Consider the following 25,245-nt stretch of genomic DNA (forward strand, 5'->3'; position numbering starts at 1 on the left):
GTGAATCAGATTGTAATAATTGTTCCTGCATGGACACACTCATTAAGCTGGTGCAGATTTTATGACTGCTGTTTTTTTTACTTTTGTTCAAACAATATTGTTTTTATTCCCCCATCAGTAATGTCTTGAAGTCTTTTTCATGTATTTATATTCAATCAATCTTTTAAGACTGCTAAAATCCTAAAACATCTTCAAAGTCTTCAGGCCTCCCAGATGAATGATTCTTCTGAACTAAAAGACTCTTTAATAATCTATGCCTTCATCTGGCCCTTGGTCATATGAATATGATCTTAAAATTTATTATCTTCATTTATTATTATTATTATTATTAATTATTATATAAACTACTATGAACTATTATTTATGGAGATTTTTGCCGTCTATATAAAAAGTGGAGAGCTGAGACCATGTCTGCTTGACTTTAATACACTAAATCATCCATCTATTAATTCAGATGAATTCCTAAGCATGGAAGACTTTATACTTTTCAGAGAATCCTACATTGGCTATGATTGGTCCTGCATCTGACTCTATTAAACAATTCTCACATTGAATTATATATGTTTGCCTCTCTGGCACTCTTCTGGATAGAAAAGGAGGAATCCTTAAGGGAGAGACTTTTCTTTTTCATCTTTCTATCTCCTGTATCTAATGTAGTACAGGTGACATATTAGGCAATTATTCTTTCTTTCCTCCATTTATTCACCAAGTCAATCATCCATTATAATTCAAAACCATATTGAAGCCCTACTCTGTCCCAGGGTCTCTAATTTCTAGTGATGCAAAAATTAATCTGGCATTAATTTTACCTCTCAAAAAGTCCTTGGCTAGTGGTGGGTCATTTATATTTAAATGAACAGTACAAAATAACATTGTTATTATAGAATACACGGATACACTCAAAGAATATACTGATAGAAATGCCCAGGTTATTGGGTGCCTGGGTGGCTCAGTTGATTGGGTGGCTGACTCTTGATTTGGGCTCAGATCATGATCTCTGGGCCTGGGATTGTGGCCCAAGTAGAGGCCCACGTCTGGCTCCAAGCTCAACAGAGTCGGCTCCAGCACTCTCTCCCTCTCCCCCAACTTGTGTGCATATACTCTCTCTAAAATAAATAAATACATCTTTAGAAAAAAAAAAAATTCCCATGCTTGGCTTCTCAGAGGTTGATGTTCGATCACCTATTACCTTTCCAAGGCTCAAAGTATAATATTTCCTTTAATGCCAAATCAAGAATTACAACAACCACGAGTTTGTTTTAAATGCTTTCACACAAAACATATAAAAATCCAATGAAATATAATTCTACTACTGGCAAATATTAAAAATATTTCTGAAGTATTCATAGGATACTACAAGTCTGGCCATATGTGTTCAGCTCACCTGTAGTAGTGTAGTAGACATGGGTAGAACTGTGTAGTAGCAATGGGTATCCATGTATGTCTGTAAGTGGAAGATGTATGAGAAAATCCAAAGATTAGCCAAGGGAATATATACAAAGGATTCTGAGTAACTGCTGTACAAGAGTTGTTCTGGGTATGGGACCATGTGGGAGTAAATAGTTTGAGAAAATAATATCTTCCCTTTGTAAAACTTTTAGTATTAATGAGAATGTGTGCTCTCCAACAAGAAGGAGCTTACAGAGCCACAAGACACAATAGGTATGCTGTGGGAGGGCTCAGTCTGGAGGCAAAGAAAGGGATGTGAAACAGCTGAGAGAAGAGTCCTGATTTGGCTCATTCCTTCTAACATTTATTTATTCTCTCTGGGTCATCTTATTCTTGATTTAAGACTCATTTGAATCACAGTTGACCTAGATGACAGTGATGGGAGGAATAGGGAATGAGACCCCAGATGCTTTATTAAGTGTCAGTGAAGTATTTGACTCCCTAACTTACTTCTCTTACTTGGTGTGACAAAACATTCTGCTCTTATCCAAAACTGATATATGTATACTTATCTCTTGTATTTTAAAGACATAAAATTATAACATAAAGTGAATACTGAAGAAAGTATTGTTAACTGTTTGGTGTGTGGGATTATGGACACAGAGTGTCCTGCCTTTTGGGGTTAATGGCAAATTGCTAAAGGACATTTGAAGATCATTCAGAGCTTCAGGTGGGAGAGGTGATTATCAATCACGATTGTACCGAAGGCTGGCAAAGTAGTGCTTTGAACATAATTATATGATGGATTCAATGTCCCTCACCCCTTTTTAAATGCCACTTTGCTTTCAGAATCTGATGATGTTCTTTATATAATACAAAATGTCTTAGGGGTGAAAGTCACTATATTAAAAGTATCTCTATGTTCCAAATGTGTTGCAAAATATTGCAGCAAGAAATTCAACCAGAATGAAAGGAAGGAACTCTGAATTATGCTGTGTATGGATCACTGCAGATTTATAGAAAAGTTATAAACCAGATCCATATATGTGAAGGGTTTGCATAAAACTCCTTTCCTATTGAACAGAGACCAAGAATATTAACAAAGAAAGTATATAAAGAGTTAAATCCATGCTACTTCAATCTTTCCAATAAATTGATTTTATTTATAACAACATTGCCTGGCTAGCTTATTTCTTGACTTTTTTCTTTAAAAAAAAACTATGTGTCAAGGAGAGAATTACCTGATTCCACTCAGATCAAATTTATTTCATAGAAAATAATGCCTTTAGGAAGCAGGTGCAACAATGTTTTATTCTGTTTTATAACATTAAGAATTTCTCTCTTACTTCTCAAGAAAACATTCTGAGCTTTTGGGTTAACAGTGGTGCACACAGAAAACATGAATTGGGAATAACAAGGCCGAAATTAGTTATTTTTAAAGTGTATCTTTCCAAATTGGACTTGATATAAGCTTTATTAACTAGTATGATGGCTGGCTGAGGGATGGCAAATCAAGAAAAATGACAAGAGGCTAGGTAGCTGGTCTTGTTTTACATCTTCATTAATGATCGAGAAGGAGCAAACAGCGCATTAAGTTTGGATGATATTAATTCAATAGCTTTTGAAAGCCTAGTGAGGTCAGGGAAAGAATTTTTTAAAAGGCCTGTAAAACTTAAAATTGATGAAAAAAGATTGAAATAAGAGAAAGGGACTTCCCAGAGCTTGGGAATAGGTAATGTTCAGAACCAATACTTAATGAAAAGGGTATATTGCTAATGAGAACTACTGAATAAAACCTCAGATTTATAATGGGAAAAATTAATAGAATTTGCAATATGACCCAAGGGTGAAAAGATAAAGATAAATTAGCCTAATCATGTATTAGTCTAATACATGAATTTAAGAATGTGAGCATTTATACAAAATGAAGATATCACCCACAAATATTCTTCATAGTTCAGTCACAACAAATGAAAGCCCCAAAAATCTTTGTATATGTCATTCATCCATAACACCTATGCTTAAATTTTCTCTTTACTTCCAGCAGCAACCAGAATCATATTCAGATTTTCCTTTGACTTATAGGCCAAGGACTCAAGTTGTCATTCTATCTATTAGTAATGTAGTTATGAATAAAACAGACCAAATCCTGCCCCTACTGAGCCTATATTCAAGTGGAGGGAGACAAACAATTTTGGGGGATCAATTGAAAGAGTTTTAAGAATAAAATTAATAACTTAATGGGATGGGCACTGGGTGTCATACTATATGTTGGCAAATTGAATTTAAATTAAAAAAGAGAGATGCTTGGATGGCTCAGTGGTTGAGCATCTGCCTTTGGCTCAAGTCATAATCCTAGGGTCCTGGGATCGATTCTCGCATTGGACTCCTCTCAGGGAAACGGCTTCTCCCTCTTCCTATGTCTCTGCCTCTCTCTGTGTGTCTCTCATGAATCAATAAATACAGTCTTTAAAAAGAAAGAAAGAAAGAAAGAAAGAAAGAAAGAAAGAAAGAAAGAAAGAAAGAAAGAAGAAAGAAAGAAAGAAAGAAAGAAAGAAAGAAAGAAAGAAAGAAAGAAAGAAAGAAAAAAGAAAATTAAATGATAAAATAAACATTTTGGAAAGTGTTGAAAATGCCACATTAATTGCATCTGTGTTAAACCTTATTGATAGAAGTATTAAAATAATAACTTTAGTATCCATTTCAGTTGTCTGTGTAACAAATCACCCCAAATTTAGTGTTTTAAAACAATGTCAATCATCTTTTGTCATTATCCCGAATATTCTGGGGCATTGATGAGGCTCAGCTGGGCAATGTTTTCTTGGATTCTCTTCACTGTTTTAGTCAAATGGCTGCTGGGGCTGGAAGCATCTCTAAAGCTTCTGTGCTCTGCTGTCTGGTACCTGGTCTGGGAAGATTCAAACGGCTGGAGGCTTAAACAGTCACAGCTCCTTGAGCATCTCTGTCCTATGTGGTTTATCCTTGTGATTTATCAGCATGGTGGCTTCAGAATAGTTTTGAGCTCCAAATGCAAGTGGCCTGGGAGGAAGAGACAAAACCAGGTGAGAACTATATTTCCTTTATAACCTAGACTAGGATCACTCAGTGTCACTTTTACCACAATTTACTGATTGAGATATTTATAAAGGTGCAATCCAACACTTCCATAGGGCATCCTGTGCTCATCACAACAAATGCACTATTAATCCCTATCACCCATCCCCCTCTCCTGTGGTAACCATCAGTTTGTTCTCTTTAGTTAAGAGTGTATATCTTTTTTTTTTTTTTTTTTTTTTTTAAAGATTTTATTTATTTATTCATGATAGTCACAGAGAGAGAGAGAGGCAGAGACACAGGCAGAGGGAGAAGCAGGCTCCATGCACCGGGAGCCCGATGTGGGATTCGATCCCGGGTCTCCAGGATCGCGCCCTGGGCCAAAGGCAGGCGCCAAACCGCTGCGCCACCCAGGGATCCCAAGAGTGTATATCTTGGTTTGCTTCTTTCTCTCTCTCTCTCTCCCTCTTTTCCCCCTTTGATCGTTCTGTTTCTTAAATTCCACATATGAGTGAAATCATATGGTATTTGTCTTTCTCTGACTGACTGATTTTGCTTAGCATAATATACTCTAGTTCCACCCTTGCCATTACAAATGGCAAGATTTCATTTTTTTTTTTTTAGAGATGTGCTCACTTATTTTTTTTTTAATTTTTATTTATTTATTTGTGATAGTCACAGAGAGAGAGAGAGGCAGAGACACAGGCAGAGGGAGAAGCAGGCTCCAGGCCCCAGGAGCCTGATGTGGGATTCGACCCCGGGTCTCCAGGATCGTGCCCTGGGCCAAAGGCAGGCGCTAAACCGCTGTGCCACCCAGGGATCCCCTATTTCATTCTTTTTTAATGGCTCATTATATATATATATATATATATATATATATATATATATATATATATTCAGCCTATGCTTACTTAGGCTGTTTCCATAATTTGTCTATTGTAAATAATGCTGCTATAAATGTAGTGGTGCATATATCCATTTGAGTTAGTATTTTTGTCTTCTTTGTTTTATTATTATTATTATTTATTAATTTTTAAATTAAATTAAATTAAATTTTTTTCTACTTTGGGTAAATACCCAGTAGTATGATTGCTGGTTGTAGGGAGTCCTATTTTTATTTTTATTTATTTTTAAAATATTTTATTTATTTATTCATGAGAGACAGAAAAAGAGAGAGGCAGAGACACAGGCAGAGGGAGAAGCAGGCTCCGTGCAGGGAGCCCGACATGGGACTCGATCCCGGGTCTCCAGGATCACACCCTGGGCTGAAGGCGGCACTAAACCCCTGAGCCACCCAGGCTGCCCGGGAGTCCTATTTTTAACTTTTAACTTTTTCAACCCTATACTGTTTCCCAGAGTGGCTGCATTAGTTTGCAATTCCCACCAACAGTGCAAGAGGATTCTCTTTTCTCCACATCCTTGACAGCACCTGTTATTTCTTATGTTTTTGTTTTAGCCACTTTGACAGGTGAGTAGTGATATCTCATTGTAGTTTTGATCTGCAATTCCCTGATGATCAGTGATGTTGAACATCTTTACATATGCCTGTTGACCATGTGCATGTCTTCTTTGGAAAAATGTCTATGTATGTCTTCTGCCCATATTTTAATTGGATTATTCATTCTTTGGGTGTTGAATTTTATGTTTTTTTATATATTATTTTTAAAGATTTATACATTTATTTTAGAGCAAGAGCATGAGAAAGAATGCAAGTGGGGGGGTGGGGCAGAGGGAGAGAATCTTCAAGCAAATCCCCTGCTGAGCAAGGAGTCTGAATCGGTCTCCTTGCTCAGCAGGGGATGTGCTCACAACCCAGGAGATCATGACCTGAGCTGAAATCAAGTGTCAGATGCTCAACTGACTGAGCCACCTAGGTGCCCCATATAGGTTCTTTATGTATTTTAGATATTAACCCTTTATCGGGATCCCTGGGTGGCGCAGCGGTTTGGCGCCTGCCTTTGGCCCAGGGCGCGATCCTGGAGACCCGGAATCGAATCCCACATCGGGCTCCCGGTGCATGGAGCCTGCTTCTCCCTTTGCCTATGTCTCTGCCTCTCTCTCTCTCTCTCTCTCTCTCTCTGTGACTATCATAAATAAAAATAAAATAAATTTAAAAAATTAATATTAACCCTTTATCAAATATGTCATTTGCAAGCATCTTCCATTCCATAGGTTACCTTTTAGTTTTGTTAATTATTTCCTTCACTGTCCGGAAGCCTTTATTTGGATAAAGCTCCAATAGTTTATTTTCGCTTTTGTTCCCCTTGCCTTAGGAGACATATCTAGAAAGAAGTTGCTATGGCCAATGTCAAAGAAGTTATTGCCTCTGTTCTCTTCTAGGATTTTTATAGTTTCAGGTCTCACATTTAGGTCTTTAATCCATTTTGAATTTATTTTTGTGTATGGTGTAAGAAAATGGTCCAGTTTCATTCTTTCGCAAGTTGCTGTCCAATTTCCCCAACACCATTTGTTGGAAATACTTTTTCCCATTGGATATTCTTTCCTGATTTCTGAAGATTAATTGACCATGTAGTTTTTGATTCCTTTCTGGGTTTTCCATTCAGTCTCATTGATCTCTGTGTCTATTTTTGGATCAGTGACATATTGTTTTGATCACTATAGTTTTGTAATGTGACTTGAAGTCGAGAACGATGATGCCCCAGTTTTACTTTTCTGCTACAAAGTTGCTTTGGCTATTTTGAGGTTTTTTTTGTGACTCCCTACAAATTGTAGGATTGTTTGTTCTAGCTCTGTGAAAAATGCTGTTGGCATTTTGATAAAGATTGCAATAAATGCATAGATTGCTTTGTGTAATATATACATTTTAACAATATCTCTTCTTCCAATCCAAGAGCATGCCATTTTTTGTGTTATCTTCACTTTCTTTCATCAATATTACATAGTTTTCAGATTACAGGTCTTTCACTTTGGTTAGGTGTAATCCTAGATATCTAGGAATGCAGCAGATTTCTGTATATTGATTTTGTACCTTGCAACTTTATTCAATTCACATGGAGTTTTTCAGGTTCTCTATGTAGAGTATCATGGCATCTGGAAATAGTGAAAGTTTGACTTCTTCCTTGCCAGTTTGGATGCTTTTTATTTCTTTTTGTTTTCGAATTGCTGTGGCTAGGAATTTCAGTACAATGTTAAATAACAAGGTGAGAGTGGACATCCTTGTCTAGTTTCTGACCATAGAGGTAAAGCTCTCAGTTTTTTCCTATTGAGAATAGTATTAACTGTGGGTTTTTCATATATGGACTTTATTATATTGAGTTATGTTCCCTCTAACTTACTTTGTTGAGGATTTTTATCTTGAATGAATATTGTACTATATCAAACACTTTTTCAGGATATATTGACATGATTATACGGTTCTTAACAGATATATACAGAACATTCCATCCTAAAACAGTAGAACACATTATTTTCAAGTGCATATGGAATATTCTCCTAAATAGATTACATATTATGTCATAACACAGGCCTCAACAAATTCAAAAAGATTGAAATCAGACCATGCACCTTTTCTTTTTATTTTTTTTTTTAAAGATTTTACTTTTATTTATTCATGAGGGACACAGAGACAGAGAGGCAGAATCACAGGCAGAGGGAGAAGCAGGCTCACTGCGGGGAGCCGACGCGGGACTCAATCCTGGGACTCAGGATCACGACTTGAGCTGAAGGCAGATGCTCAACCACTGAGCCACCCAGATGCCCTCTCATGCACCTTTTCTGACTACAACATGATGAAACAAAAAGTCAATTACAATAAATAATGTGGGAAGACCATAAATATATGGAGCTTAAAGAAGATGCTACTCAACAATAATTGGATCAACCAAGAAATCAAAGAAGAAATTTAAAAAAAAATAATACATAGAAACAACTGAAAATGAAAACACATTAGTCCAAAATGTTTGGGTTGCAGCAAAAGCGTCCATAAGACAGAAATATGTAACAATATGGGCCTAATTCAAGAAGCAAGAAAAATCTCACATAACCTTATACATAAAGAAGCTAGAAAAAGAACAACAATTGAAGCCTAATGCCAGCAGAAGGGAGGAAATAATAGAGAAGGAAGAAATGATATAGAAACTAAAAACAAAATGAAATAGATCAATGAAACCAGGAGGTGATTGAAAAACTTAATAAAATTGATAAACCTCTAACCAGACTTCTCAAAAAGAGAAAAGAAATAAATATTTTTTATAAATAAATCACAAATGAAGAGAATTAACAATCAAAACCACAGAAATATAAGCAATTAGAAGAGAATATTATGAAAAGTACATACTAAAAATTAGACATCCTGGAAGAAATGGATAAATTCCTATAAACATATAAACTACCAAAACTGAAACAGGAAGAAATAGAAATTTGAAAATTTGAAAAGATTGATAACCAGCAAATAAATTGAATCAAAAAAAAAAAAAAAAAAACATCAAACAAACAAATATCCAGGGCCAGATGGCTTCACAGGTGAATTTTACCAAACATTTAAAGAAGAGTTAACACCTATTCTTTTCAAACTATTCCAAAAATTAGAAAAGGAAGGAAAACTTCAAAATTCATTCTGAGGCATGCATTATCCTGATACCAAAACCAGATACCATTATCCTGATACCAAACTATTCCAAAAATTAGAAAAGGAAGGAAAACTTCAAAATTCATTCTGAGGCATGCATTATCCTGATACCAAAACCAGATTTTTTTCTTCTCTAAAAAAAAAAAAAAAGAACAGGCCAATATCCCTGACGAACATAGATGCAAAAATTCTCAATACAATATTAGCAAACCAAATCCAGCAAAATATTTTAAAAAATCATTCACCACAATCAAGTGGGGTTTATTCCTGGGTTGCAAGTTTGGTTCAATATTTGCAAATCAGTCCGTGTGATACACTACATTAATAAAAGAAAGGATGAGAACCATATGATTTATGGTTTCTTAAATCAGGCCTAAAATCCCCATAATTGTCCACATATATGCCCGAATATGGACAACTCCATTGATCAGATTCTCCATCCACACTACAAATGATGTGTTTCATTCTGTAGTATCTGTTGATTAGTTTCATTAGATATGCATAGTTTTTTCCTTGAGCTTGTTATTTTGCATGCAGAGAAAGGAGTTAGAACTTTTTTGTGACATCTTGCAAAAACAAACTTTTTTTAGATTGGGAACAATGTGGGAAAGACTCCCCTACCTTAAATTCATGGCATCTGTGATTCTGTCTTCATAAAGCAGTTGATAATTCAATTCCTTATATTTTCATATTGTAGGCTGTTTTTTAATTGGACAATATTTCATATTCATGTCCTATTTTTGGATATTTTGTTTAAAGTGACCTGGGTCCAGTAGTTCTTAGCATCTCAATCAACTTTGCAGATTCTGCACAATTGGCCCAAATATTGACAATATATCTTATCGGAGCAAGAAGAAAAACACAATACTGCAGGTCACTCTTATAAACCCACTCCACTCCTCCCACACACTCACCTCAGAACCACCACTGAGGGAGCACGACTCCTTCATTTCATTTTTGAATTTTGAATCCATAGCAGTGATTCACTTCGTAACAACACTATTTAGCTGTGGTAGAACTGCCATTCTTCCCTACAAATTCTACCAGGCCATAGTGTTTTACAGATAAACATAGAGTCTAGTGTATACTCTGGGAAGAATGAAGACTGGCTATAAAAAAGAAACACAACTGTCTGAAAACCCATTATTGATCATCCTCTTCCCTCTCCATAGGCAATGATTCCCTTGGAATAACCCGTATCACATAGTTCTGAAACCTAAAGCAAGCAGTAAACCTCATTTAAGTGCCACTGCTTCCAGGAAGTCTTCCCTGAAGTGATCTAACAAGCTCTTTAATGTTCCTGGAGATCTGTTTATATTTTTTCGTTTTTTTATTCATTCAATAAGTATTTATTAAGCACCTAATATATGGACACATAGTGCTAACTAACGGATGCATAAAAATCAGAAAGAAAACAGACACAGATTCTATCTTACTAATTGGATTGGTGATTTAAGGGAAGCAAATAGGGATCATGTAATAATAAAAACAATGTGTGTTTCTGTGTGTCTGTATGTGTGCATGTGGTGATGGGGGGATAGTGGTGGTTACAAAAAATACTCCAAAAAAATATCTTAAAAGAGGTGCTATTTATTTATTTATTTTTTTAAGATTTTACTTATTTATTCGTGAGAGACACACAGAGAGAGGTAGAGACACAGGCAGAGGGAGAAGCAGGCTCCATGCAGGGAGCCCGATGTGGGACTCGATCCCAGGACTTCAGGATCACGCCCTAGGCCAAAGGCAGGCGCTAAACCGCTGAGCCACCCAGGGATCCCCTAAAAGAGGTGACATTTAAATTGAGACCTGAAGAAGTTAATGATGTAAAGGATATGACCAAGGTTGGAGGAGAGAGAATGGAGCTAAAGGAAGCTGAATGAGGCTGAAGGAAGAGCAACAACTAAAGCTCTAGAGAATAAAGAGCTTGGCATGTTCAAGACAGTGAACTCCAGAATGTTTGGAGAAGCAGCAGGTGAAGCTTAGGAGCCAGATGTGGCACAGAGTTTAATTTTAACTCAAAAATGCTATAGAAAGTCATTACAAAATCTTAAGGGGTTTCATGCAATTTCATAATGAATATCTTTCATATTCTGAAGTTTGCATGGTTTTCACTAGATTATTTACCATAGTTTCTTTTTCTAAGTGGTAAACTACTTTTGTCCGCAGGCTTGATGGTTACCTACCAGTATTTTTTCTATGATATCTGATAGAAAGTTGGTGTTTATTAAATAGCAGTTGAATCGAATTGAAAAAAAAACTAATTTAACTCCTTATTTACTCTTCTCAGGCTCATCAGTTGTTTGATTATGTATTAGTTATCTAGTACTATACATCAAATCCCCCCAGAATTTTTTGACTAGGTAAACAATAATCATTTATTATCTCACACATGTCTCACCATATTTATAGGTCATGATTTTGGAAGGAGCTTGGTTGGGAAGTTCTGGCACAGGGTCTTTCATGAGCATGCAGTTCACTGGGCTGCAGTCATTTGAAGGCTTGTTTGGGGTTGGAACATCCCACTTGTGAGATGGCTTATTCGCATGGCTGGAAAATTGGTGCTGGTTGTCTACAAAAGTCTCAGTTCTTTTTTATGGTTTTGTGGACATGGACCTCAGGGCTGTTTAAGTGTTCTCATGTCATGGTGGTTAGCTTCCCTGAAGGAGTGATTCTAGGACCAAGGTAGAAGCTGCAATACTTTTTATGATGTAGCCCTAATTCAGTGTTAGTGGACAAGCACAAAAGCACAGATGCTAAGAAGCAAGGCTCATTGGGAGCCACCTTGGAGGCTGATTGCCACAGGTTGTAAGTACTAAATACCAAATGTGTTCTACCACAGATTGGTTAGGAGTCATCACACATTGTTTTCGCTTTGCTAAGTCTGGTATGCTCCAGCAGGGCTGCACGTGAAATTGATTTTTCTATCGAAAAGAAAATCTGGAGATTCTAATCCAGATGCTCTAGGCTGTGCAGAAACCCACCTCTGGCTGCTGAATACAATCCAATATCTCTTCTGCTCTCAGCTCCATTTCTTTTTTGCCACCATGGGAACCAGATGGTAAATCTCTCAGGAGTACTGGTGGCTTTTAAAGCCTATTTACAAGATTACATGAGACAGCATGTCTTTAATTTGCTATTTAGCTGAAGAGTAATATGTTTCTCTATTTGCAAAATGGTTTTATCAAGGTACCGGAACAAGAGATAGGAAATTAGGATTTCTAGGATCAATTTCCTAACTGACTTATAAGTTGCTGTGTAGCCTTCAGCAAAGCACCTGATGTGCTTATGTGTAAAACAGGGATATGAAGAATAAATCCCTACTTCAAGGGAATGCATCATAGTTGAGCTCATATTAATTTAATGGGCTTTGAAAAATCTCACAAGAAAAAATACTATGGAATGCAAATTATTATGGTGTAAAGCTTTTTGGGATAGAAGCGCTATGTGCCTCAGAAATATCACTCTATTTTATCTTCTTTTGGGTATCACCTTTTAATTTCAAAAAGTATCTCATTTTCTTGAATCGTGACAGGACAAAGGGCAAGCTCAAATTACATTTTGTAAATGATACATTGTTTTCGTAGCTGTCTTTCTCGTAACCTTAAAAGTGTTCCATCATTCTCATTTGGAACTCACTCCTGTAATCAAATAACTCTGCTCAAAGATGACAATTGCTTTTTACTCTTATGCTAACAATAAAAGGTATACCACACTACGCACATTTTTTTTACTGCTTAAAGTGTGGTTTTAATAATTATGGAAGTCTGAGGGAAGGTAAAGGAAGAAGGAAATTGAACTATAAACTTTGCCATGATTATTACACATAATAGTGCATATAATACAGTTGTGTATAATAGTGTATAGCATATCAATATATATATAATATATATTGTGTGGATATAGTGAGGGTCTAGTATCTATGTATATATCTAGTTTTTCATTTAGTATCTGGTATAATTAGGTTCTTGAAAATTATTTGGGGGTTGTCTTGTCTTAGGAAAGGAGAGGGGGAAAGGTAGGTATTGAATATTATAGAAATTTTAAGGACTCAGTCATAGGAAATGTTGACAATATGTGACATGCACATATGATCAAAGTCCAAAGTTCACAAAATGTAAAGTAGTTGGATTTATATTTTAGAGTTCTCTCCCTTCCCCATCATGTTTTCCTTTTTCTAATCAGTTATGCTGCCACTTTTTACCTTTAGGAATCCATTAGTCTCATGCTGTTTCTCTATCAAAATCTCTTCTTGAGAGTGAAGCTGAAATTGCTTCTCATGAGAAGCCAAAGTGACAGAGAGCAGTTTAAAATATGACCTCAGCCTCGGGAATTTGCAACTTGAAGAGGGGTGAAGGTCCCGTGGTAGAAGTTAATAAATGACCCTAAAATGTCTCTTAGTGACAAGAAGACTTCTTCACCCACAACAAGTATATGATTGGCTCTGCCCACAACAAATCCAATACCAATTTGGAATCTTGTGGCAAGAGTGAGAAAAGGTGACAAGGAGGTAAATCTGAGTAAGAAAAGGGGAAGAGTCAGATCTGTGGCACCCCAAGTAAATCTTCTTAGCATCATGTATTCTTCTATTCCTGTCGCTCCAAATATTTAGGCATTATTTCTTTTTATCCAGGAGGAAAAAAAAGAAAACTCTGTTAATAAAAAATTAAGTACATAACAAATCATTCCAAGAACTAGTACTTAAAATAATAAACATTGATTGTTTTTTATGGTTTTGTGGATTGGCTAGGTGTTTCTTCTGGTCTGGGGCAGGTTACTTGCGATAGAATAATTTAGAATTGCCTCAGGAACCTATCTGATGGCTGGCATTAGTTGGTCTAAGGTACCTCACCTATCTCTTTGTTGACTGGCTCGATGTTACATGGGACAAAGTCATGCATATCTCACCATACAGCAGGCTAGCCCAAGTTCGTTTTTATGGAGCTAGAAAGCTTCCTAACAGTAACAACAGGCTAGCCCCAAATTCACAAGCATTTGCTGACAGCATATTTTCTCATATACCCCATTGTACAAAGTGAGCCAAAACCTAGGCCTGGCATCAAAGGACTGAGAAATACACTTGACTTTTTGACGGGAAGAATCTGAAATAATACAAGGCCTTTTTTTTTTTTCTGTCACATACCATATATTCTTTCATTACATCTGTAGTCTGTCATTTCTTACTGATGCCACAATATTAAATATATGCTCCTTCTTTGTTTCCCAATGGATAGGCACTATCAAAGTGCTATTCTTTGTTCCCTAACAAAATATTTTCTGGAGAAAGGGTATAAAAATTTTGTTTATATTGAGGTGCATTATTATCATCATCATCCTCTTCCTAGGAATCTATCATTTTAACATGGAAAAGTGTATTGAGCCTAATGTCATCATCATATGAATAGAGTCACAGATTTCTACAGACCTATTTGGAGATATTTAAGAGTAAAACTAGGAATTCCTTTTGATTCTGAAATATTACCAGATAGGCCAAGTGGTATCAAGTCCTCTTTCGAAAGAGTTACTGTTTATCTAGAGAAGCCAGCCTCAGTCTGACTTTTAAAAGTGGTGTTAACCATCTATTGGATGATACAGAAAGCCACCATCTATGGAAATCAACTACCATAGTATCTATTTGTCATTTTCCCGTGTATTTTCCTTGTCTATTTCTTATTTTCCTGATATGTAGCTACATGTCTGCAATCTTAAATATGCCCACCTTTCTGTATACTCATTTATCTATTTTTTTTGAAAGATTTTGTTTATTTGAGAGATAGAGGAAGAGAGTACGCGCACATGACTGGGGAGAAGAGGCAGAAGGGGAGGAATGAGGAGAAACAGACTTCTCGCTGAGCAGGGAGCCTGACTCAGGGCTCAATCCCAAGACCCAGGGATTATAACCTCAGCCGAAGGCAAATGCCCAACTGACTGAACCACCCAAGCACCCCACATTTATCCATCTACATAGCCGATATTTATGTAGCATGTACTATGACTGTTACTAAGTGTTAGGTAAACCTGAGGGAAGATAATGGACAGTGTCACTGCCACCGTGGATCTCACCTTTTAGTGAGCATACTGGTTCTTTTCCTTTGTCTTTCTAAACTCAATCTTCAACCTTCTCCACTTTGCTCTGTGCTCCAGACTGTGCTTCTTTGCCCCTTTGGCTTTCAGAGGAGTTTGAATAATGAGAGGCATCAGCCACAGAACAAAAGGTATACAGAATGAAGTAATGGTAGTACTCCCAGGGCTGAGTTTTTGTTGGATTGCCATAGTTTGGCTGCCCCTTTCTACTGAAGTTTCGGAGACAGCATTTATCATTAGAGACAAGGTGGGTGCAATTATCACTATAGGCCATAGTTACCCATAAGAGCAGTAATCAGAGTGTTTGGAGCTGTTGTGATAGCTAATTGATCAGAGTCCTAAAGATTTAAATAGATGAATAGCCTTCTAAGATACTGCTTGACACGTATAGAAGCAGGCATTTTCTAACTATGATACAAAGAAAGTAAACTTGAGCCACTGTCATGGAGATCATGCTCTTTACTGAAGGACATAAGCTAGTTAATTGATCCAGACTGCTTGAGGGTTAAGACCTTATCCATTTGAGGAAGGCACAGTAGTGGCCACAGATATACACCATGCATGTTCCCCAAAGTGGTCAGGGGCCATTTCCAGAGTCACAGGGATTAAAAAAAAAATAAAAAAAGATAAATGCTCAGACTTCCTTGTTGATATTACATAGTAGCTTTGCGCTTGTAGCAATCACGAGACCTAAAGTACCACTCTGGTCTACTGGCTTCAGAGGGTTTTGGAGGTCAGGTGATAATTGGGAAACTTAGATAAATCTATCTCATTGTCTCTCCAGTGGGATTGAGGGTCCATCTCTTGTTTTATTTTGTTTTCCGGATCCAGACTGTATTATAGGACTAAATACACTAAGTAATTAAAAGAATCCCCACAATGGTTCCCTGAGCTCTGGTCTTTTATAATAAGAATGGGTATGTGGAAGTCCCTAGAAATGCCCCTTCAGAAGCTATATGGGGCCCCCAAAGAATGGCAAATTACTACTTTTAATCAAAGCCCTGGGAGATGCAGAAGTCTTGATTACCATATCATCCTTACTTAATTCACACATTTTGGTCAGTAAAAAAGCTAAATAGTTCATGGAAAATGACAGATTATTGTAGACATAACCAGGTCATGCTGTAATTCACAATTATAAATCCAAATGTGGTATCTTGACTGAAACGAATAAACCATTTGGCACCTGGTATACAATCATTGGCCTAAAAGGCTTTTTTTCTACTTGCCTTTCAAAGATATGCTTATCAAAGATAATCAGAAAATGTTTTCAACTAGCAAGGACTGTAGTATACCCCTCCTCTCTTGCCTCTGGATTGTGACAGCTCTCCTACTCTCTCATTATATAATCCAGAGGGAATTTGGTGATCTTTTTTTGTTTTGTTTTTCCTTTTCCCCCTCAGCTTTAGTGGGGAATGACTGATAAATAAAAATCGTATATAAGTTGAACAATATGATGTTTTGATATGTCTGTATACGTGGATAAATAATTTACACAATCAAGCTAATTAGCCTATTTATCATCTTTTTATTTACTATTTGTGTGTGTGGAGGGGGGTGAGAATACTTAAGATCTACTTAGATAGCAGATTGCAAGTAAATAATAAATTATTATTAATTATAGTCACCATGCCATACATTAGGTTTCCAGAACATATTTATCTTATAACTAGAAGTACCTAGTTACAGGTACTAGTACTATAGTAACTAGTATTGGGTATAGACCAATGTGTCCCCATGTTCCCCACCCCTAGTCCCATATAACCACTCTTCTGCCATCTGTTTCTATGAGTTCAACTTTTTTTAGATTCTACATATAAAATCACTGTCATGCAGTATTTATCTTTCTGTGTTTGGTTTATTTCACATAGCATAATGTCCTCCAGGTTAATCCATGTAGTAACAAATGGTAGGACTTCATTCTTTTTAAAAACCAAATAATATTTCATTGTATATACCTTTTTTTTTTATCCATTAATCTATTAACAGAAATTGAGGCTGTTTCCACATCTTGGTTATCGTAAATAGTGCTTCAGTGAACATGGTAGTTCAGATATCTCTCCGAGACAGCTATTTTATTTCCTTTATGTATATACCCAGATGTGATATTGCTGGTAGTCCTATTTTAAATTTTGTAAGGAACCTCCATACTGTTTTTCATAATAGCTGTATTGATTTATAGTCCTACAAACAATGTACAAAGGGGAACTTGGTATTCTTGATAGAACAAACACATGGTTCATTATATTAATGATATGAAGTTAATTGGACTGCGTGAACAAGACATAGAAAGCACCCTAGGTAACTTAGTAAGCTTTATGCATTTCAGAGAGGGACAATAATACTTGAGGGATTTCAGAGGCTTGGATTGGTGAAGTTTCTAGGCATCTAGGAATCTGATGCATGGCAGTATATCACCTTTAAGCTGAGAAACCAGTGTTGCATCTACCATGTCCATCACAGAGAAAGAAATATATTAGTGTTGGTCTGACCCACATAATGTATAATCTTTAAGGCTGCCAGTTCCAAGTGGAGTTCAGAGCAAAACAAACAAAAAAAGGCTTTGAAAAAGGTGTATAGACTGTGATACAAGTTTTCCTGCCACTTGGTTTTTAAAATTCAGCAGCATTCACGGTAAGGGAAGTGTCTGTGGCATATAGACATAGGGAATGGTGCCTCTGGGAAACCCTAATAAGAGTTGGTGGCTGTGCGTCTGGAGGTGGACAATACTTTTCACTGCCAGCAAAATTCCCCATTGTGAAAGCAAAGTTTGATTTTATGTCGGGCCAAATAGAAATCAATGTCTTCACAAAGGATAGTTGGAGGCTCAGTGACTTTAACTAGTTGTGTTACTCACTACCAAAACTTGGAAAAATGGAAGTGCTATGGAAGACCAAACCTTGGAAGGGCTTAAAGGCTAGTGCAAACACCATGAGCAGGTGGTTCAGGTTCTCGTGGTATCTGCTCTTACTGCTTTACTCTTACTCTTTTATCGCATGCTCTGGCTTCATCAGGAGTTCCCAATTATAAGTTAAGTGGGGGAGGAGAATATCAGACTTGCTATAAAATGGACCTTCCTCATATGCTGGCACTATCTAGAAGTAAATGCAACCCTACCTAAGGGTGACCTATAGTACAGCAGTGGAGGAAAATTCTTCCAGTGGCAGGAATTTGGGAATAATACCTGTTTTTCTGCTTCATGAAGACTTGGCCTAAGGTATGTATCTACACTACTTCAGAGGTGGTGACTATGAATTTTTCACATAGTTAACAACTTAGAATCAAATTGAAAGATTAGAGGTAAGGCGATCTGAGGAGGGGTAGCTGAACAAATCTCTCAAGATGGGCAGAGATTATGCAGGTATTTAGGTCCCAAATGTCAACTTATTTTTATGCCCTATAGGGAAGGCCCAGAAATAATTAGGTGGGTAGATCTTAGGAGTAAATAACAAAGACTGAACCCTGTGGCATTGTCAAATTCAGAAGTCCAGGAAATAAGAAGAGGCACAAAACATTAACTATCACTCTGGTCACCTGATACATTATTATTAAAGCGATGATTTGAAAACATATCTGATCAAACTACTTTCCTACTTAAATCTGTCTTTAGCTTCCTATTTTCCATAAGGTAAAGCCTGAGCTCCCTGTTATGTCATGCAAAGTTATATATTGCACTTATCTCCTGTCCGTATCTGTAAATCTGTGAACTAGATTCAATTCATAGTTCTCTGATGTATGGTGGGACCTCAGCAAATTCCTGGGCAGAGTTATCTATAAGACTGGGAGGGTGTTACTCAGTTGGTGAATTAATGTTGTGTTGGTGATATAAACTTTCAAAAGACTATTTCTTGTCTCTATAAGCAGACTGGAATGTCTAGAGTATGATGATTCATTTTATGTGTCAATTTGACTGGGTTACAAGGTACCCAGAGATTTTGTCAAACATTATTCTGGTTGTGGCTGTAAGGGTGTTTGTGGGTGAGATTAACATTTAAATCAATAAACAGAGTAAAATAAATTGCTGTTCCTACTGTAGATGGGCCTCATCTAATCAGTCGAAGGACTGACTAGAACAAAAGGCTGATGGAGGGTCCCCTGAGTAAGAGAGGATTCTTTCTGCCTGATTGCCTTCAAACTGGGACATTAGATTTTTTTTTCCCCTACTTTTGGACTCAAACCAAAACCATGGCTCTTCATGAGTCTTAAACCTGCTGACCTTTGGAACAGGAACTACATGATTGGTTCTCCTGAATCTTCAACTTGTTGACTTGCTCTGCAGACATGGGATTTATCCATCTCCACAATTTCATGAGCCAATTCCTTATAAGAAACCTCTTTATATATTTCCCCTACTGGTTCTGTACTTATTTACTGAAGGAATGAACTATATAACAACAACAGCAAAAAGAGTTATAGATTCAGATTCTTCTTTTCTATATATAAATACCTAGTTTGAGTGATTCCCATGCTGATCTATCATTGATCTAATGCCTATAATTTAATTCCCCACTATATAATTAATATTACTGAGGTCTTGGAACATTGATAAATAATAATAAATATAGCTAATAACATTTTTAAAAAGATTTTATTTATTTCTACATGAGAGACTCACACAGAGAGAAGAGAAGAGAGAGAGAGAGAGAGAGAGACAGGCAGAGAGAAAAGCAGACTCCCTGCAGGGAGCCTGATGCAGGACTCGATCCCAGGAATCTTGGATCACACCCTGAGCTGAAGGCAGACGCTCAACCACTGAGCCACCCAGGCATCTCAGCTATTAAAAATTTTAAGAGTACCAGTATGTACCACCGATTATTCTAAAAGCTATATCCATTGATTTATTTAGTCCTGGCAATAATTACACATAGTAAATATTAATGTTATCCTGGAAAAAAAGCATATATAATTTGTGAGACATGTCCTTTATGCCAGTCCCTTTGCTATGTGTCTTATATAAATTATTACATTAAACATTTACTATAAACTCACAAGTTATGGAGGTAACACTGTCACTCAGTAATTTTAATAATCTGTTCAAGTTCAACAATGTGGGAGATGTCAGTCTGAAACCCACGTGTCTATGTAAATCCCAGATTCTTTTCCTCTAGTATTCTAATTGGGTTGAGGCTAAATTCTGACCCAAGATAGAAAGATGCATCTTCTTTTCACCTAAGTAAGCACTATGGAGCTTGGTCTTTAGAGGCCATGGCAACACTTTTTAGGTCTATTTCAAGGTCTGTCCAGATAGAATATTGTAAGCTTATCTAAGGTTCCATGCACTAAAAGTACCAAGCGAGTACTTATCAGAAGGGATTGATAAATAACAAAGCCTGGGACATTGGAGATCTTAACAAGCAATAGTCTCAAAAAATTCAAAAGAAAATGGATTTTGAGCTACAATCAACATGAATCTAAAGCATGTGTGAAAAAGAAATGCATGTTCAGACCTGAAAACCTGTCATTTCATGAGCTCCTCCCTTAGCTTTTCGCTCTCTCTTGAGTATACTCTGGGTTTATTTATTGCTTCTGAACCACTACTGAAAGTCTCCCAGCTCTAAGTTGAGTCACCAACCTTAATAACATAGTGACATGTATATTGGATTATATTTCATCAACGTACAATTCCATCCATTGTGTACTTTGTCCAATCCTCCAATATATCCGATGATGTGTTTTTCTATCTAATTATGTTTCCAAATATTAGCAGAGATAGAATTGTCTACATCCCTAGGAAAAGACAAGCCCTCATACTATTCTGCAATACTTTTTAAAGGAACAGCCCTGCTGCGTTTTGCCCTGAGGTATTTTCATTGTGTGTTGCCTGCTTAAAGGCCGGGTGACCTTTGAGGATGGAAAATATGCACTGTCCATTATGGCCACACATTCACTAGTGGCTACCTGGATTCTAGTTTAAAGAACATATTCCTGTGCTGCTCCTTCTGTGTCAGAAGGTTTAGTAGCTGCGTCAGCAGCCAGCCACTGCACGTTTCTTCTCCTGTATATAGGCCCTCAAACTGGATTTAATGAGCCAACCATTTACATTAATTTTATTAGAAAATAATTTCTAACTAAACCTCAGTTCATTATTCTTTTAAAGTTCTTTGAAAGAATAGAGGTTTGCCTTGAATAATTTCACAGCGATTTAAATTTTCAATATGTAATATTGAGCTGCCACAGACTATGAGACATCAAAGCCTCTGTCTCTTAAAAATATTAAAATGTTGTGTATGAGGGTAATAATAATGGTTGGCATAAACCTATGTGAAGATCTCAAAACATTTTTACATTTCTTTTAGTAATACTGAATTTGCTGAATTACTGTCTTTTGCTAGTTGTTTTTGGTCCTACTTGATGCACATTAAAGTGATAACATTTCCATTATTAAAATCGAGGACAGCGGGCAGCCCAGGTGGCTCAGCGGTTTAGTGCCTGCCTTCAGCCCAGGGCCTGATCCTGGAGTCCCAGGATCTAGTCCCACATCAGGCTCCCTGCATGGAACCTGCTCCTCCCTCTGCCTGTGTCTCTGCCTCTCTTCTCTCTCTCTCTTTCTCTCTCTCTCTGTCTCTCAAGAATAAACAAATAAAATCTTTTTTAAAAAATGTAGAACAATCAAATTTGGCATAGTTCCTGGAGATCTGAAAAAGTTACTCATATTCCTATAAAGAAGCAAATCTGAGAATGCTTCCTTCTCTTTTCTGTGGACAAGTGTAGAAAAGTCTGGAGAAATCTTCCAGCTATAATAACCATTTCTCTCTGATGATCATACTATTTGATGACGATGAAAAATAATTCTGGGTTTTCACTTAGTTTCTTGGCATCTACACAAGCTTCGCATATTTATATGATGCATGATCATGGTTAGAAATGTTTTCAAAACTATTCCTGGAGAGAAAAATATCAATAGAACTCTAGCATCATGATATATGATGTAAGCTTAAGACTATGAATAAATTATTTCCAAATAATATACAACCCTGTGCCAACTTGCATTTGGTCATTTTTTAAAAACAAAATATTAGTTACAAAGTCAGGGGTGGGTTCCTGGTCTTTCTTTGAAACAACTGTTAATATGAATATTTAGAATCTGAAGTATAGAACAGAGTTTGAGGAGTAGAGAGGGCTTTTAGGAGAAAGCTTTAAGCTTGGGGCAAACTATCTCTTTCTTATCTATGGCTCTTTCTAATGACCATAAAATAGAGAATGATATGAGACTATTGTTTATAAACACAGGTAGTTATAGGAAAAATGAAAGGTGAAGTTGAATAAGTAAAAAAAAATAGACATATATGCTGTATGTTCACCTCAGTAAACTAGGTGAGATGATGATGTGAAAGAGTTGTGTAGCTAAAAATATTAAGAGTAGGTTGAGCACAGATATTTCCCTAAGAAGAAGGGAATAGCTATACCAGTATAAAAATTATCTGTTGTCACAGAGGGCCAAGATTCTGTAGAAAAAATAGGTAGAACCATCCCACAAGCAGGGACATCAGCACCCGAACTACCTATGGGTCTAAGAGTTAAGTTTGCTCCAATAATTATATTATACATTGATGACAAGACAATCTCTACCAAGACACCAAAATGGGGATCATTCCAAACTTTTTTTTTTTTACTCTAAGTTGAAATCTCATGGCCAACACCACAATTTGCCCACCCTCTTGTCTACGATTATTAGAGATCTGTTGGCATTTGCTATATTAGCCATGATCTGTGGGTGGGGGCAAAGTATGGAAAGCAGCATTTCATTTTCCTAAGACAAAGCCCAGGAACACAAAGTTTCCATGCCCCTTTCTTTCCTGTCTTTTTCATCTCTCTTTAAACTGTTGATTTCCTGGTAAATGGATATGAGACATATTAATTGGCGTCCTGGCAGGAAGCAGATGGCATATTCAAACCAGTGATTTGAAGAAATTTAAGTAAAGAGACTATTTAAAAAGGGCTTTGGCAGAATTCAGGAAAATCAGTATGGGAACGTGGAGTACACTGGAGCTAGTGACAGGCCTACAGCGCTAAAAGGTTGTAGAAGTTCAAGGGATTTGGAGAAAGGTCACTGTTGGGACAAGAGCCTGGTTGAGGGATGCAACCAGACATCCTTACCCAACAGATAGGAAGCTGACCTCAGGTTCTCTCACTCACTTGCCTCTTGTTGGCTAAAATCCACACAATGACAGAGGGCAAGGGATCCTTTGATATAATCCGCAAAGCTCATCTGTCGGGGGCCAGGGCAGAGTGGAAAAGGAAACACTGAAAATCTTCAGGGATAAAAATGTTCTTTAAGACACTAGAAGAGAGGGACGCCTGGGTGACTAAGTGGTAAGTGAGCGCCTCTCTTTGGCCCAGGGTGTGATCCTAGAGTCCCTGGATCGAGTCCCACGTTGGGCTCCCTGCATGGAGCCTGCTTCTCCCCCTGCCTATGTCTCTGTCTCTCTCTTTGTCTCTCATGAATAAATAAATAAAATCTTGAAAAAAAAGACATAAAATCAGGATAAACAAACTTTTAAGGAACCTTCACATCTGCTTTGGAGCAAGCAGATAGTTATCAGATGCAAACAATAGGGTTAGGAACTTTTCCTTAGATTTTGGAAATTCTATTACAGTCATTCACAATGTTCAAGACAGGGCCAATATACAGAACAATTTTATGGGACTGATCCACAACGTATAAGGAGTTCAGAGAAGTTGGGGTAAAATGAGGGGAAACATAGACTTAGAAGCAAATTGCACAGGTCTGCCGCAGCTGAGGAGGTACTTGTTTGCTCAGGGTAGAATTCTCTGGAATCTGGCCTAGGTTTGAGGCTTGACCTCTGTCTGACTTCACCAAGCTTTTCTTCTCTTATTACTCAATGTAAGAATTTATTGAATGTTTTCTGAAATTATAACACCTTGCCAGTTCATTTGAATTTTTTCTCTCCAATTAGCTTTGTTGGTGAAGAACCTGGCAGTGTCTGTGAATCGCTCCACACTCTTCATTCTGTCTTTCTCCCCTTCTCTGACTATTGCTTAGCAAACACTTCTGGTCTGAACTGCACAGAGGAGTGGCTTCTTCAGAGGAGGCACATTGAGCCCTGTAGTACTTGCTTTCTCTACCCAAGGGGATTTTTTGAGCCAATCGTATCATGTACTTACATTGCTCTAAGAGTGCCAGGGTGGGGACAGTAAGAGGGGTAGATATGCAAACGTTGCACAGTCATCTAATAAGGCCTAGAAGAGAGAGATGCCCAGTGAGCATCCAGCAAACATATGAAGGGTAATTTATGGAAAAGCAATTTGGGGACTTTTTGTAGATTGTATGACAATCATCATAAAAAAATTTCAATCCAACAATATATTTATATATGGTAGTATAAATTTGCACTCACTGAATTGTTAGGTGTTACAGAGGGAAAAATGTCTATAATATATGCTCTGTGTGTCAAGGAACTTACCACCTGGTTAAGATGACTGTGTTGCACTGTTGTTTAAGTGCCCAGTGAGTGGTACTGGCATTAAGTATTGAAAGAGAACTCTATATAATAAGAAAACTTAAAGAATATGAAGGTCAGACTATAAGCTGAAACACAGGCATTCGAAAGATTGCAAGGGGAGATGGTTTTCCAAAGGAAGTATAAGCATCTACCCCTTTCAAACTAGAGTGATAAAGAATTACAGCAGCAGCAGAGTTGGCAAGAATAACAAGATTCCTGACCTCCAAAATCTTCCCTATCTATAATTCTCATGGATTTCCATCTGTCTCAGCAAAGATAAGAATATGAATTCTTCTGCAGTGTGGTCTTATTTATCTGATATGTGTCATAATTTATAGCGTATAAGAAATATGAAACTATATCCATTTGGGGTTCATTTGGGGGTAAATCTAGAGTGCTTGTATTAAATCTGTTTCTGTATTTGTGTATGTGTATGTATAAAATATCGTATTTCTAAATATGAATGTCCACATACACAAATATGAATATATCTACAGTATTATCAAGTGTTTCTGAGCTTGCAGTATTATGAATAATGTACTGTTAGACATATAAATACCACCCAGGTTTTAAAAGCCTAATAAATGTTATATAATCATTCTAAACATTTTAGTAGAAACTTTCTGTTTCCTCTGCTTTGTTAGCTCTTCATCCATATTCAGTTCTCAT

This window comes from Canis lupus, chromosome 8, assembly GCF_011100685.1.
Source record: "Canis lupus familiaris isolate Mischka breed German Shepherd chromosome 8, alternate assembly UU_Cfam_GSD_1.0, whole genome shotgun sequence".
Taxonomy (NCBI): Eukaryota; Metazoa; Chordata; class Mammalia; order Carnivora; family Canidae; genus Canis; species Canis lupus.